At 51.4% G+C, this 5,865-nt stretch overlaps 1 long non-coding RNA gene across 1 annotated transcript; it reads left to right on the top strand.

The window, feature by feature from the left end:
- The first annotated feature begins 814 nt into the window (after nt 1–814).
- Nucleotides 815–2,843, top strand: LOC141955529 (uncharacterized). The gene is made up of 3 exons (XR_012632606.1): nt 815–979; nt 1,462–1,575; nt 2,488–2,843. It is a non-coding gene; the product is annotated as an uncharacterized LOC141955529 (long non-coding RNA).
- The last annotated feature ends 3,022 nt before the right edge of the window (nt 2,844–5,865 follow it).

The following is a 5,865-nucleotide window of genomic DNA, read 5'->3' on the forward strand; positions in this document are numbered from 1 at the left end:
CACAAACCATCGCTCGCTCTCGCTGCGCACATTCCACCCCCTGCCTGCGTCTTGAGCGTTCCCCGGCAACAGCACTACCAGGCAGCTCAAAAAACCATACTGCCTGCAAAAACTTGAGCACAGCTTAATTCTGTGAAATTTGCTCTCTTTCTAGGCCGCTGGTTAGAGACTCCTCTGTCAAGAGACGGCTCAGGTCCACGCCAGGGCTGGCGGTGCTGCTTTCCGGGTCCCGTGATGGTGATGGGCGGAGGGGCAGGTTGCCGTGTCCCAGGAACGGGTACATGGGTGGGACTCCAGGGTCACCCCTGCCTTTTTTTTGCAGCAGAGCCCCAGCTGGTGCCAGCCCTATGCTCCTTTTTCCTTCTGGAGGAAGGAAAGAGCTCTTTCCCCGGAGGCAAGAGCTCTGGCTGGATGCCATCCTCAGGTGAGCCCCGCTGCAGTAGCAAACCTCTGGCGCCAGCGTGGCCATCAGTGGGATGCTCCAGCTGAGCTGAAAGGGAGCTCGAGAGCTGGGGGAGAGGTACCCCCACTGCTGGGGCAGCTGCGGGGCAGTGCTGGCCGACTTACTCAGCTTTACTTGTTGGTAAAGTGACACCGAGCCAATCCTGCTGCAACCACTTGCTCCTTTTGTGCCTGGATTTCTTCTGATATAAATGGTGCTGGAGGGGCTGCAGGGGAGACAGCAAACCCAGGTTCAGTGATACAGAGCTCCTCCTTTGTCCATTCCCTGTGCACGGGCAAAGGAGTAGAGCCCAGGAGATGCAGGTGAACCCACTGCCCTCGATTGGTCTACTCATGGAAGTCTTGGGCCTCAGTGGATCTGTAAGTGTCTTTGTTGTTCCAGCTGGGCCAAGGCAGTGACTCTGCTTTCTAGCATGGACCATCAGAGGAGTTTCTCCCACTTGGCCTTTGTTCTCTTCTCTAGCCGGTGACATTAACTGCCTCCACCATCAAGGCTTTGCTTCAGTGCCAGGCAAAAGTAAGCAGTGGCTGCATTTCTCCTCCTTGGCATTGTGTATGGGCGGGAGGGTCGGCCTTTCTGGGATGGGAAGCCATCAAGACCCAGGCCTCTTCCTCCCTGGAGGAGTTGGGGCGGAAACCTCCAGTGCTGGGGTGAGAGCACAGAGGGGCAGGCTGTGTTCCCTGTGCTCACGCCGGTGCCCTGTGCCCGGCTGTGGCTGTTCTGGCCCACGTGGCAGCCGAGAAGGGTGCTGGGGCAGGGCCCTGTGGGGCCGGTCCCGAGGAGCTGGGTGCAGCACAGGCCTGGGGAGCAAACACCCCCATGGTGCACGGAGCCCACGACTCCCTCCTGGGGGTCAGGGCCCTGAACTGCACATCTGTGGGGTGAGAGGCGATCATCTTCATTTACCTATGCATTTACCTATGGGCAGAAGGAGTACCACTTTCATACAGAATGTAATCTGGGATGGATTTTTTTTTTTTTTCTTCCCACCTGCCCAGAGTATCCCACATCACTGTCCTCAGACTCCAAGGCACGGAGAAGATCTCAGGAAAGCCCTGGCCGAGGAGCAAGTGCGGGAGCAGCTGGAGCCAAAAGCACCTGAGCCTGAGGAGGTCAGAGCACACGCTGCTGTGCAGACAGGTGGAATGCTGTAAAGGTCTTGATTTCATGGCCAACTCAAAGCCCATCGATCCAGATACACCTGGAACAGGCAGTTCATGGTGCAGTTGGGAGCATCCCCTTGGGTGGTGGTTCTCTAGCCATTGCCCTTATAACATCTTGGAATTTACTGCTTTGAATGTTAACAAACAGGGTGAATTAGGGTGGCCTTTCCAGAGGTTAACTGACCTTTCTTCAGGTTTCAGTGCACAACCTGGCACACAAGCCAGGGCTTCTTTCTTTGTTTTTTCCAGATGCTCATCAGATGTGGCCTGAGGTTTGTGACCGGTGCCACTGCTGGGCCCTGCTGAGCCTGCTGCCCAGCGGCACTGAGGCGCCTCTCCGTTGGCACAGAACCAGGTGGTCTGCGGTGGGAGTTTTGTTCTCTTACCACTTGACTAATGTAGATTTTGTTGTGTTCTCTATATCCCTTCTTTTCTGAGCAGGGTCTCTCTTTGCTGTCTTGTAGGGGACAGGTACCATTCAGGCCAAGTGCCCACATTTCAGATGTGGTGTCACCTCCAGGGCAGTTCTGACAGGGGGAGGAAGAGAGCTGCGTGTTCTTCACGGTGAGACCTGGTGCTCTGGGCTGCAGTGTCTGACATCTGCTGAGTGACACCTGCTGCCAGGAGTCCTTCCCGAGGAGGGCAGCAGGGCTGGCAGAGCACACGGTGTCAGAGGGTCAGCAATCACAACCATGTCCCTCGTCAGTTGGGCTGTAGGTTTTTGCCATCTTACTTCACAGGAGTCATTCTGCAGCACAGTGTTGGGATGTAGTTTATCCTACTAAATCAAAAGGCAGATTCATGACTTCTGAAGCTCAACAGACCCCAACACGTGTCTTTCCTTATGCTTTTGCTTTCCAGAGTTGTGTTCTGATGAGCCTGGGGACCACGGAATAAAGGTGGAGATGGTGTGTCAGGCAGACGTGCACCTTGAGCAACCACCCGCTTTGGTGCACCTTGAGCAACCACCCGCTTTGGTGCACCTTGAGCAACCACCCGCTTTGCTCTGCAGCCTGGCAGAAGAAGGAGGAGCCATGGCCTGGCAAGCTGAAGGAGGAGAGGCAAAGCCAGGCTCACAAACCCTGTAGCAAAACAACCCATATCTGCAGTTTCTGGGGCAAACCAAGGCAGTAGACTGTTTCTTTGAAGCAGCTGTGCTCTGGGACTTTGCCTTGTTAGATGGCTCATCAAGAGGACAAGCCTGAGAGCAAGCTTTTTCCATACCTCATACAATTGTAAATCAAGCAGTTAGCTTAGCCGTGTTCATGATGGTAACACCCTAAACAAATACTTGCAAGGCTCTGAAATTCAAAAATTCATCCTCCTACCTTATAACCTAAGTAGCAGCACAATGCAGCCACGATTTCCAAGTAGTCAATGGATGATAGGAGTAATTCCCCATCAGCAGTAAGCTGGAAAGTTATACCTGTATTATTCATTGTAACTCAACCTTATACATTTTTTTTTCACTCTTGCCTTATAAGGATATAACAGAATATCCTGTTTGTTATAACAAACAGGGTAGAAAATAGGAATGCTGGAAAGTGCAGTAAATCCTGGAGCTCCTTCTGCTTGCCCCACGCCTAACTGTCATCTTTATTTGCAGTCCCAGTAACGCCATGTGTCTGGAGATCAGGGCATGCTGAGGCAGCAGGAAAGGCTTAGTCTGGCCAGTCACAAGACACTTGCCTTTCAGATCTACCACAAAGAAAGCCAGTACCTCGAGGAGGAAGTTCCCCTCCAGCCTGTGGGGGTTTTGCTGCTGGCCAGGCTGAACGCACGCCTGCTCTCCAGCACTTCCTCCTGGGAATGCTTTTTGCAGAAGTAGAGGCTGGAGGGACCAGATGCTGCACAGACTCGTGTCCTCGGTCGTTCTGTTGTTTGAGTTGTTCTTCCAGGTCAGAGAAGTGGCAGCTGAAGTCTGAATGTTTGACAGGTGGCATTCTCTTGGCAGGAACCGTGCGAAGGCCGGCAGACACCGCCGCTGCAGGCCCAGGAGGAGCCCTCCGCGCCGTCGGCACCGTGGGCATTTGATGAGCAGGTCTCGGCCGAGCTGTTTGACTCGGCCTTGCACATCGCTAGTGAGAGCGACTCTTCTAATTGACCCCACTGAGAGAGGTTTGTGTTATTTTTTCTTTCTCATATGTGCATATAGCAATGTAGCAGGCAGAATAGACATAAACCAGACTTGACAGTCCCATTCTATGGTATTATGTGCTCAAAGGAACCTTTTTGTATTCCTTTACAATTTTAGCTAGGTGTGGGAGAGAGGCAAGTCGACATCGGCCTGTCAGCTCTGCGCAGCCCCTGAGAAGCAGCAAGGCTTTGATGAGAAACAGGCCTTGGGAGAAAGATCAGAAACTGCTGAGTTGTGCCCGGGTGTCAGGGAAAAACAACAGACAGCGGCAACACTGAGCTGTGGGAAAATCCTGAACTGTGGGAAGTTCCCGCCGCGTGAACAGCGCCTAAGCGAGCAGGCGATTGGTCTGCACAGCCCCTGTGAGAGTGGTCCTGTGCTGATAGGAGAAAAGGCTGAGAGCTGTCGAATTGTTGATTTGCTAATTGTGAAGTAAAAGCTTTAACCATAGCATAAATATGTCCTCTTGTAATAATAAAGGGTCTTTCCTTTTGCACTTCATGGAGAGTCTGTGTCTCAGTTGCCACAGCTAGGAGAAGGGAGAAATGCACGTCCAGTCCCTGTTCCAATAAATAAACCACAATGAAGAAAAACCCAAAACCGGCATCTGGATGAGCAGCTAGATCGACTTTGCCCAAAACTTTAGATTGTAGAGCTTAGTTTTCTCAGGTGTTGGCTGCAGGGGTTGGGTAGGGGTCTCCTGATGGAGGCGGGAGCTGTGGGAAATTCAGGCCTGTTGGGATCCCACCATGTAGCAGCGGGTAGTGACGACAGGCAGGTGTCCTAAAGGGGGTGGATTTACGGAGGAGCTGGAGAGGGCCACAATAAGCTGAGAGGCTGGGAACCCCGTTTCTTCCTCCGGTTCTTACTGCTGGATGCGTGTCCCACGTGGCGCAATGGGGAGATGATGTGCAGCCTCCTCCCAGTTCAAAGTTAAATGTGGTCCTGCAAATCCCAGGTGGATCCCTTCCCCAGTGAAGCAGAGAGCAGAAGGGATCTTTCCTTGGGCTGCTTCTGCGTGGACCCTGATGCCCTTGGTGTAGTGTGAAACACTCACCCCGGTCCCTGGAGAGGAGCCAGGCGCCGAGCTGTTCAGCACTTTTAAAGCCAGCCTGCTCCTAGGGCAAGGCCAGGAACAAGCGTTTCCCACAGCTGAGAAGCTTTGCTGGTTGAGACAGGGATTACCCAAGTGAGCTGGCAGACAGGGGGAGTGCTGTTTCCAAAATGCTCCCTTTGGAGCCGTGGGCCTGGCATCCGTTCATAAATCCAGCCTCCAGCCACTGCAAGGTGAACATCGCTTCCCCAAGGCGCTTGAAATGTATTGCCATCCATTTCTCTTCAAGCAGAACACCCAGTAGTGCCAGGTATAGGAAAAGTCTTCTGAGGTGACCCTACGTGCTTCCTTAGAAAAGATAAGTGTCTGTTCTGCGTAAGAGAAGTCTGTAGGTGGATTTACGCATCAGTTTTCTAAAGCCCTTATGGAGGTTGAGTATCATGTTATACGACTATTTCTTGAACCTCCAGATTCAATGTTCCTGATGAGGTTGGTGTAGAAACTAGCATCTTTCCACCTCTTATTGAAAGAGCCTTTTTGTTTGAAGAGGAAGATATGTTGCCCAGACTGTTCCCTTCTACTCTGTGAACATCTGTTCCCCCAGTCAAAGGTCATTTCAGGCTGAGGAAAGACAATTGATGGGAGCCAGTTTTAAGGTGGTGTTAGAACAGCTCAAACTGCGTATAGAAGCACAGAAATATATTTAGGTTGAGCTGATTTCTGTATGAAGAATCTCCTAAAGGTCTATAAAGCAGGAAACAAAAATTCTTGTTCTTGTCTGTTCCAACATCTGCCTGTGGCTGCTCTATAAATCCATGAATTGAAAACAATTAAGAAACACCCAAGCTCAGAGAATCGTGATATACAGAATCTACATGACGGCTCTCAGCCACTCTTGGGAATTAGTTTGTAGTGTCTGTGTTTAGAGAAGAGCTTGAATCGTTGATTTCACAGCAAACACAAGTCACATTCTGTATTTATTTTGGGATCTGCATATATAATTTGCATTAATGCAGTTCCCATTACTACCAAAACAACAGTACTTAGA

This window comes from Athene noctua, unplaced genomic scaffold (genome assembly GCF_965140245.1).
Source record: "Athene noctua unplaced genomic scaffold, bAthNoc1.hap1.1 HAP1_HAP1_scaffold_295, whole genome shotgun sequence".
Lineage (NCBI taxonomy): Eukaryota > Metazoa > Chordata > Aves > Strigiformes > Strigidae > Athene > Athene noctua.